The sequence below is a fragment of the Poecilia latipinna genome, unplaced genomic scaffold (assembly GCF_001443285.1).
Source record: "Poecilia latipinna isolate Pla-1442-1.1 unplaced genomic scaffold, P_latipinna-1.0 Scaffold34, whole genome shotgun sequence".
Classification (NCBI taxonomy): Eukaryota; Metazoa; Chordata; class Actinopteri; order Cyprinodontiformes; family Poeciliidae; genus Poecilia; species Poecilia latipinna.
In genome coordinates, this window is record NW_015112650.1 from 578,827 (window position 1) to 589,036 (window position 10,210).

The 10,210-nt window shown below is 38.3% G+C and overlaps 3 non-coding genes across 3 annotated transcripts; all 3 read right to left on the minus strand.

Moving 5' to 3' along the window:
• Positions 1 to 402: 402 nt before the first annotated feature.
• On the minus strand, positions 403 to 485 carry trnal-uag (transfer RNA leucine (anticodon UAG)). The gene has a single exon. It is a non-coding gene; the product is annotated as a tRNA-Leu (tRNA).
• A 274-nt stretch (positions 486 to 759) lies between these two features.
• On the minus strand, positions 760 to 842 carry trnal-uag (transfer RNA leucine (anticodon UAG)). Its single transcript has one exon. It is a non-coding gene; the product is annotated as a tRNA-Leu (tRNA).
• A 6,103-nt stretch (positions 843 to 6,945) lies between these two features.
• Positions 6,946 to 7,028, minus strand: trnal-uag (transfer RNA leucine (anticodon UAG)). Its single transcript has one exon. It is a non-coding gene; the product is annotated as a tRNA-Leu (tRNA).
• Positions 7,029 to 10,210: the final 3,182 nt, after the last annotated feature.

The following is a 10,210-nucleotide window of genomic DNA, read 5'->3' on the forward strand; positions in this document are numbered from 1 at the left end:
CAAAGAAGTCAATATGTCCTCCAGCAGCCTAAACCTACAGGAAAACAACTATAGAGACAAAACATTGAACCACCAACTAGCTGTGTTTCCATCCAATGGTCATGCGACTTTTGTGCAAACTTTTAAAATGTCGTAAAATAAGAAAATGCAAATTAGGTGGGGTTCCATCAGCTGGTTTTGAGCGAATCAACCAGGATACACAAAGTGTGATTTTGGCAGATAATGACATTCCACATGGCTGTAGCAAACTAGAGGTAGAGGCTGCAAACTAGCATTAACCACACATTTCAGAAAAATGGAGAGAGTCCATTTTTCTCTCTCAGCTGGACACTTAGACTTAATTTTTCAGAGTTTCATGCCTCTGGTAAGGCACAGACCCACTTTCTTAAACGCAAGCAAATGTGTCAGAAGTGGGATTTGAACCCACGCCTCCAGGGGAGACTGCGGCCTAAACGCAGCGCCTTAGACCACTCAGCCATCCTGACTTCTTCATCAGATGGTGAGATGCCTTTGTGTGTGGTATGCTTGAAGGGCAAAGATTGCTTGACAATTCACTAAGGACTATGCCAAACGTTTGCTCATAGCGACGAGCAAAACTTAGCACATTTTCTGCAAAGCAAGTTGTGTTCGCTTTGCTCCCATGCCACCAGTGTAAGTAAATGTGTTGAGTTTTTGAGAACCACTGAACATCTCCCACAGTTGTTGGCAGACCCTGCATCAAGACACTGAGACTTGTTCATTCTTAAATTAATGCAAGTGTGTCAGAAGTGGGATTTGAACCCACGCCTCCAGGGGAGACTGCGGCCTAAACGCAGCGCCTTAGACCACTCGGCCATCCTGACATCTCACAGATGTGTTAAAGATCTCTTTGCTCCATGATGCACTTTCTCAGTCCACTTAAAGCAAACATGTCAGAAGTGGGATTTGAACCCACGCCTCCAACCACTGCTCCCATCCCAGCCTGGAGTGCCTCTCACCAGCCACACCTGGCAGACAGGCCTCTGCTCTGGACCAGAGGTTTGGACTTAGAAATTGAGAAAATTATTTTGAATTATGTCATTTCTATCAACCTCTTCTATGCGATACTTAATTAAAAAAAAAATGTTGGTGGGAACATGGCTACTGACGCAAGGCTTCTTTTTGACAGCGCAACATTAATCTGTGGGACTAATGTTGTCTTGGTGTGCTCCATCTTGTTGTAGCATGAAGAGAGGAAAGAAGTTACAGAAAGTTATAATACGTCTGGTTACTTTAAGTATTGCCACCTGTGGGTGAGATCCGAAGCCAGGATGGCCACACCGGTAATCCCTACTTGTGTGTGTGGGTTATTCGTCATGGTTAAGCTTCTACTCTTCCTAAAGTTCTTTATAATTTCATTAAATTCATTTTTGAATTTGTATTTTGCATTGTTTTCTTTAAAGTGGAACTCGTTGTTGGGGTTCTCATGCTATTTAAAGCCTTTTGTATGTTTTTGTCTAAACGTGACATTGGTATTCAGGTGTTAGTCACTGAACTTGTGGCTACATTTAGCCTGTTACGTTATTAGATCCAACAGTCTCTAAAAGTTGTGTTATGTAAACTCATGAAAGGTAAACTTAATGTTGGAGCCTGTTGGTTGTTTCTGCTATGTTGTTGAGTGGAATGGTACTCTGGCAGGGGAATGTAAGCACAATAAATCCGGACACTAAGCAGATCACAACTATTAACAGGCAACAAGTGGATTTCAGGGATATCTGGGTGTTAATAAAAGAAATGCTTTTATTAATCACAAACAAGAAATTTATGGTAAGTCTCCATGGAAACGTCCTGAAAAGTGCTGCATATTGCAAAACTTAACGTCCAAACCTCATTCACATAAACACCTTGCACAATATTTTTGTGAACATTACGGTTTCTATAAAAGCCAAAGATATATTAGTGTGCAAGTTTTTTTTTTTTTTTTTTTTTATTTCAAGAGACTTCTTTTGAGTAATGCAAATATCATGATTTTATTGTTGCTGGTTGGCAACTATTTTGCATAAAGTTCAACTCTGTTCTCTGTCTGATCTTATGAAACAGATTATGAAGAGTATGGAAGACATACAACAGATAAGCAGCATCTATGTGGATATCTTTAGGTTCTGACCGCACCATTCCCTACATCGTCAATGAAGCCAGAGAATGATGAGGTCCGATAAAGACAGTAGCCCACAGATGGCTGCTCTGCAGGTTATACGAACAGCCACCGTCTGCAGAAAGGTCATTCATCTCCAACAGAAATCATTGCTTATTTCTTTTGCATTGTAGCACATCGGCAGACAATAAGGTTATTATTAAACGACCATGTAACACAAGGGTAACAAGAATCGTATTGCAATCGTTTGGATTTGTTCCAATAGTACGGGAGTATGCTACTGCTAAAACTAGGATTAAAATACAGGAGCAGCATCTAGATTTTTTGTTTTTTTTGTTTTGCCAAAATATCTTTACAAAACTTTCTTAAAAGTTTAAACAAGCACAGCTCTTATACTTTGCGAGACGACGTAGCAACAGTGATAGTACTACTTTAACACTCTACTACTAAATGACAAACACAAGGAAAAACCAACAAAGTGCCGCTCACAGAATCCTGATCCTAACAACAGTGTACGTACCTTAAGAGAATAGTTTGTGAGGTGCAAATTTAAAGATTCCCCTGTTTATACATTATTAAGTCTTATTAAAAATCCATCTATTAGCTGCTTCTTCGTGTTTATGTGATGTCTTTCGGTGGAGATGAGACTGGCCTTTATTAACCACTCAGACAAACAGACACAACAAAACTGTCAGAAGGTCGATACTACCCTGTGAATATAACTCAAAAAAGTCAATAATTTGGATCATATTTTTATTCTTTCTTCCTTTCTCGCAGGACAATTCTGCCATGTTTAGGTTTCAAAGTGGGGATGGGACATTTTGTATGTGAAAAAAAACTTTCAGAAACATGACAGTGTAGCAGAAAGACTTTCAGTAATCAAGATGATGCATGACTGCTAAATACATTATTGCTAGGGAACGGAAAATGATTGCATGGAAATGCAAAACAAAAAAAAAGAAAGAAAAAATCCCCCATGTTATCAAGGGGGCTCCGTACAGTTGAGTTTCTTAGATGGCTATTTCTAAATATACTGCAAATAAAATAAAAATTACTTAAATAATAAATAAATGCAACCTTTTCAGACTAATGTTTTTTGTTAAATAGCATTTTGCTCATGTCCAGAGGGAGGCAGCCATCGAAACAGAACAACCCTGCTGAGATGAACTGAACCCTCACGAGGTTAGTCAACCTTTACTCAAAACCCAATACCTTTGTGTAGCATTTATCCATGAAGTCTTCTTCATTTTCATCTGTCTTTGTTTCCAGGCACATTTGTTCGCTAATGACAGGGGTTACACAAGCAGTCAGGTCTTCGACAGGATCTCATTTGTCTTCATTAAAGCAGAGCATGCATTCATTCGTCCCCCCCGGTGCATTTCTGCTTATTATTAACAATGTCTCGTCGTGATGAGAGCGCCGAACAACAACCGAGGAAGAAGCGATGAGACTTGACCGGCACTTCAGACTCAGTCAGCGCTGTAACTGATCCAATCCGGTTTTTATTACCATTTCCAACAACAACAAAAAAAAAGCAACCATGAGGCGTTTCTTAGCTGCTGTTCACTGCTGAGCAGTTGTTTTTATTCATAAAGTCACAGTGGTCATATTTTAGGAATTTCAGACTCAACACAAACTGAAAATCACATCCCCAAGGGAATCTGTGGATCGGTGCAACGTTTCTGATATCTTTTCTCTGTAGTCTGTAGCTTGGAGCTCTTTTACGCTGGTTTGATAAGAATGTGGTGCAAAGTAATTGCACGGGTCTGCCAATAGATGGCACCACTATTTCCTTTGCTGCACCAATAGTAATTGCATTGTTTGATCTCAAACACAAAGAGTGAACCAGGTTAGTCACAATAAAATAAGGATATTGACCAAATAATATTGAAACTTTTTAGGGTGTGAGAAACCCTTTTTGGAAAGAAAAAAATGGCTGTGAATTTAGTTTACGTGTGTGAAGGCAAGTCACAAAATCACTTTGTGGAACACTCTTCAGCTCCCAATGTCCCCTTTGGATCGGCTCACTCTGCTTGGAAGAAGAGTAGATTCGGTTCGTCCCCCTGGCTGTTTTAACAACCAGATGCTTAACATCTGATAACCATATTTTCAGTTTTTAGTTTGCTACTTTAACACGAAATGGCGAGTGAAGTCTGCCGATCTCCTCTAAGACAATACTTTAGCTCTGTATGAACATCTCTCTGTTCAGATGTTTAACATGTTTTTATTACTTTCATTTTAATTTTTTTCTATTTGGCAACCTAATAGGTTCCTGTGTTGTTACATTTTACATGTATATGTCTTAGTGTAATAAAGCATCGCTCCTGCACTTTGAGCAGAGAGACAAGAGTCCTTTGTCTTTTTCCTAAATCCTACTTTTTGTACTGAATCTTTCAAATTGCTTTGCATATTTTTATTCTTGACATGTCGCTACAATGATTATTAAAACTCTGATGATTTGACTCTGGGCACTTGCTGCCCTACATGTTGTGCGTGATGTTCGTGGGCGGAGTGCGGCCATGTTGGCTCCCCTCAGCGACTGTTTTAGCATGAACTGCAGCGAGGATCTTACATATGTGAGATGCCCATTTTACTTTTCCCACAAGCAGTTTGACCTCCTGCTATTTATAAGATGTGGCTTCATTAAAAAAAAAAAAAGTCAAAATGTGCAAGAGCTTTACTCCAAGGTATGAGGCATATTTAAGTTTTTAGCAAACACAAACTAGTTGGGAGAAGATTCTTTGTTGATTTCTCTATAATCCGACAACTGAAGGACATGGATATGTTAAATTTGTATGAATACTTTTAACCTGTCACTTTTATATCTGTAACTGACTGATTTAGACCTTCTTTTTTTATTTTTGCCTTTTTTGTATGGTCTTCCTGTTTGTGTATGAGCTCTGTGCATCCAGCTGTTTCCAGCGCACGCTCAGTATTTCTGGGGTTTTCATGGACGAGTCATCTCCGGGACAAATGGCAGGTTGCCCTGGACAACATGAAAGATCTACAGATTAATTCATTTGTGATTTTAGACAATAAAATAAACTTGAAGTTTCCAAGCTGCAAAACCCAATATACACACAGCAATAAAGTTATGTTTTTATACACTGCCTTTTTTGAGTTTCACACATGGGATTTCATCAATAAAATATAAATTCAGTTCACAGTACAATGAAAATCAAAAGGTCTTTGACCAAATCAGTTTCTATTTGAATAATGAAGTCTCGTTTTCTCTGTGCTGTTGATGAACGAGCCTCAGAACAGACGAACACACATCACACAACATTCTCACGTTTTCCAAAGCTCTTTGAAATGCAATGTTTAGTCTTTGAAATTTATATGAAGTAGTCAAGGTAATTCTGTGCCTGTTTGCCATGCGGATCCCTTTAACGCTCCTGATTCTATGATTTCCACCTTTTATCCCATATATACGTGTGTATGCATATACCGTAGAGAGGTAGTTTTCCATGAATTAGAACAAACTTGGAATCCAGAGATTCTAGTTTATTAGTCACTCTTTAGCTCATATTTTAGAAACTGTACTCACTATTTAGATGCAGAGAGACTCCTATTATTGCAACCCAGAAAAGGAATTAGACCAGAGGATACTTACTTTAGCTTTTTCTTCTTTTGCTCTTTTCTTTGGTTTGTTATTTAGTTTGTATTTTCTTTTAATTCCTGCAAAGCACTTTGTATTGCCTTGTTTCTGAAAATGTGCTATATAAATAAAATTACCTTTACCTTTTACCTTTTCCAATCTTTATATAACCGAACTGGAAATGACCCAGGCTGGATTTGCAGATCTCCGTAAACTATAATAGCTGAGGTCGTGTTTGACAGATTTATCATTTTTTCGTGGAAGCAGAAAAAGCTCCAGTGTGTCTGCTGCCTGACTGCCAACTGACAACAGGCTACATCAAAAACAGATTTTCTTACATGCACAAAATTTCAGGATTTTCTGATCTTTGCCCCACCTTTAGAAATTCTCAATAAAAGCACTGAAAAGCGGGCAAGCATGTGGATCGGGTTTTCTGTCTGGAAGGTTGTTGGCAAACCTTCCAGAATACATTAAAGGTAATTATTTACGACAAAGGAACAGTGTTTTATTTTCAGCTGGAGACTACAATGACATTGTTTCTTATGTCCTCCAGAATGAGACCGTTGTTTATTTCCAGTCTAAGTAAAGAAACTAAATATGACATGGTTAGAGGTTTTAGCAATGCTGTGAACTATTTACAATGTCTAAGTCGGCATACCTTCCAAGAGAGTTCACACTTCCTAAATGTTTTCATGTTTTGTCACATAAAAACTAATAACTTAATATTTGAACCATCTTTCACTTAATTTACAGAGACAAATGTTTATTGGTGGTATGTCTCTGCTAGCTTTGCACATCTTGACATAAAATGTCCGTCTTTTACAAGAGAGTATTAGCAACGGCATATTTGTTGCACCGTAGATAAAAGAAATAATAATGTGGCTACATTTCAAAAACCTATTCAAGAAAAAAAAATATGACTTTCTACTATCAGAAAGTCATAAATTTTCAAGAAAAATTATAATTGTCCATCAATAAACAAATAAATTAATTATATTAAAACTTGAATATTCTCTTACTGTAGATTATAAAGTCATTTTTTGCAACAACAAAAAAAAAATGCAAGAAGTTCTCTAAGGTTTGGTGGTAATTTCAGGAGATACATGTCTGNTGTGTTGAGTTTTTGAGAACCACTGAACATCTCCCACAGTTGTTGGCAGACCTGACCAGAAACTCTCCTGCTTTGCCTGCATCAAGACACTGAGACTCGTTCATTCTTAAATTAATGCAAGTGTGTCAGAAGTGGGATTTGAACCCACGCCTCCAGGGGAGACTGCGGCCTAAACGCAGCGCCTTAGACCACTCGGCCATCCTGACATCTCACAGGTGTGTTAAAGATCTCTCTGCTCCATGATGCACTTTCTCAGTCCACTTAAAGCAAACATGTTAGAATTGGGATTCGAACCCACACCTCCCATCCCAGCCTGGAGTGCCTCTCACCAGCCACACCGGGTAGACAGGCCTCTGCTCTGGACCTGAGGTTTGGACTTAGAAATTGAGAAAATTATTTTGAATTACGTCATTTCTATCAACCACTTTTATGCGATACTTAATTAAAAAAAAAAAAAAAAAAACGTTGGTGGGAACATAGCTACTGACGCAAGGCTTCTTTTTGACAGTGCAACATTAGTCTGTGGGACATGGCTTGATGTGCTCCATTTTGTTGTAGCATGAAGAGAGGAAAGAAGTTACAGAAAGTTCTAATGCGTCTGGTTATTTTAAGTATTGCCACCTATGGGTGAGATCCGAAGCCAGGATGGCCACACCGGTAATCCCTACTTGTGTGTGTGGGTTATTCTTCATGGTTAAGCTTCTACTCTTCCTAAAGTTCTTTATAATTTCATTAATTTCATTTTTGAATTCGTATTTTGCATTGTTTTCTTTGAAGTGGAACTCGTTGTTGGGGTTCTCATGCTATTTAAAGTCTTTTGTTTGTTTTTGTCTAAACGTGACGTTGGTATTCAGGTGTTAGTCACTGAACTTGTGGCTACATTTTGCCTGTTGCGTTATTAGATCCAACAGTCTCTAAAAGTTGTGTTATGTAAACTCATGAAAGGTAAACTTAATGTTGGAGCCTGTTGGTTGTTTCTGCTATGTTGCTGAGTGGAATGGTATTCTGGCGGGGGAATGTAAACACAATAAATCCGGACTATTAAAAGGCAACAAGTGGATTTCAGGGATATCTGGGGGTTAATAAAAGAAATGCTTTCATTAATCACAAACAAGAAATTTATGGTAAGTCTCCATGGAAACGTACTGAAAAGTGTTGCATATTGCAAAACTTAACGTCCAAACCTCATTCACATATATTTTTGTGAACATTACAGTTTCTATAGAAGCCAAAGATATATTAGTGTGCAAGGTTTTTTTTTCTATTTCCAGAGACTTCTTTTGAGTAATGCAAATATCATCATGATTTTATTGTTGCTGGTTGGCAACTATTTTGCATAAAGTTCAACTCTGTTCTCTCTCTGATCTTATGAAACAGATTACGAAGAGTATGGAAGACATACAACAGATAAGCAGCATCTATGTGGATATCTTTAGGTTCTGACCGCACCATTCCTTACATCGTCAATGAAGCCAGAGAATGAAGAGGTACAATAAAGACAGTAGCCCACAGATGGCTGCTCCGCTGGTCATACGAAAAGCCACCGTCTTCAGAAAGGTCACAGAGGTGGTATACTGACCCATTCATCTCCAACAGGAATCATTGCTTATTTCTTTTGCATTGTAGCACATCGGCAGACAATAAGGTTATTATTAAACGACCATCTAACACAAGGGTAACAAGAATCGTATTGCAATCGTTTGGATTTGTTCCAATAGTACAGGAGTATGTTACTGCCAGAACTAGGATTAAAATACAGGAGCAGCATCTAGATTTTTTTTTTTGCCAAAATATCTTTACAAACTTTCTTAAAAGTTTAAACAAGCACAGCTCTTATACTTTGCGAGACGACGTAGCAACAGTGATAGTACTACTTTAACACTCTACTACTAAATGACAAACAAAAGGAAAAACCAACAAAGTGCTGCTCACAGAATCCTGATCCTAACAACAGTGTACGTACCTTAAGAGAATAGTTTGTGAGGTGCAAATTTAAAGATTCCCGTGTTTATACATTATTAACTCTTATTAAAAATCCATCTATTAGCTGCTTCTTCGTGTTTGTGTGATGTCTTTCAGTGGAGATGAGACTGGCCTTTATTAACCACTCAGACAAACAGACACAACAAAACTGTCAGAAGGTCGATACTACCCTGTGAATATAACTCAAAAAAGTCAATAATTTGGATCGTATTTTTATTCTTTCTTCCTTTCTAGCAGGACAATTCTGCTATGTTTAGATTTCAGAGTGGGGATGAGACATTTTGTATGTGAAAAAAAAACTTTCAAAAACATGACACTGTAGCAGAAAGACTTTCAGCAATCAAGATGATGCATGACTGCTAAATACATTATTGCTAGGGAACAGAAAATGATTGTGTGGGAATGCAAAACCAAAAAAAAAAGAGAGAAAAAAATCCCCCATGTCATCAAGGGGGCTCCGTACAGTTGAGTTTCTTAGACGGCTATTTCTAAATATACTGCAAATAAAATAAAAAATAACTAAATAATAAATAAATGCAACCTTTTCAGACTAATGTTTTTTGTTAAATAGCATTTTGCTCATGACCAGAGGAAGGCAGCCATCGAAACAGAACAACCCTGCTGAGATGAACTGGACCCTCACGAGGTTAGTCAACCTTTACTCAAAACCCAATACCTTTGTGTAGCATTTATCCATGAAGTCTTCTTCATTTTCATCTGTCTTTGTTTCCAGGCACATTTGTTCGCTAATGACAGGGGTTACACAAGCAGTCAGGTCTTCGACAGGATCTCATTTGTCTTCATTAAAGCAGAGCATGCATTCATCTCCCCCACCCCCCCAGTGCATTTCTGCGTATTATTAACGATGTCTCGTCGTGATGAAAGCGCCGAACAACAACCTTATAGGTTCCTGTGTTGTTACATTTTACATATATATGTCTTAGTGTAATAAAGCATTACTCCTGCACTTTGAGCAGAGAGACAAAAGTCCTTTGTCTTTTTCCTCAAATCCTACTTTTTGTACTGAATCTTTCAAATTGCTTTGCATATTTTTATTCTTCACATGTCGCTACAATGATTATTAAAACTCTGATGATTTTCACGAGCCTGATTCTTGAGTGCCCCCTGCGCACTTGCTGCCGTATGTGCAGTGCGTGATGTTCGTGGGCGGAGTGCGGCCATGTTGGCTCCCCTCAGCGACTGTTTAGACCTTCTTTTTTTTATTTTTGCCTTTTTTGTATGGTCTTCCTGTTTGTGTATGAGCTCTGTGCATCCAGCTGTTTCCAGCGCACGCTCAGTATTTCCGGGGTTTTCATGGACGAGTCATCTCCGGGACAAATGGCAGGTTGCCCTGGACAACATGAAAGATCTACAGATTAATTCATTTGTGATTTTAGACAATAAA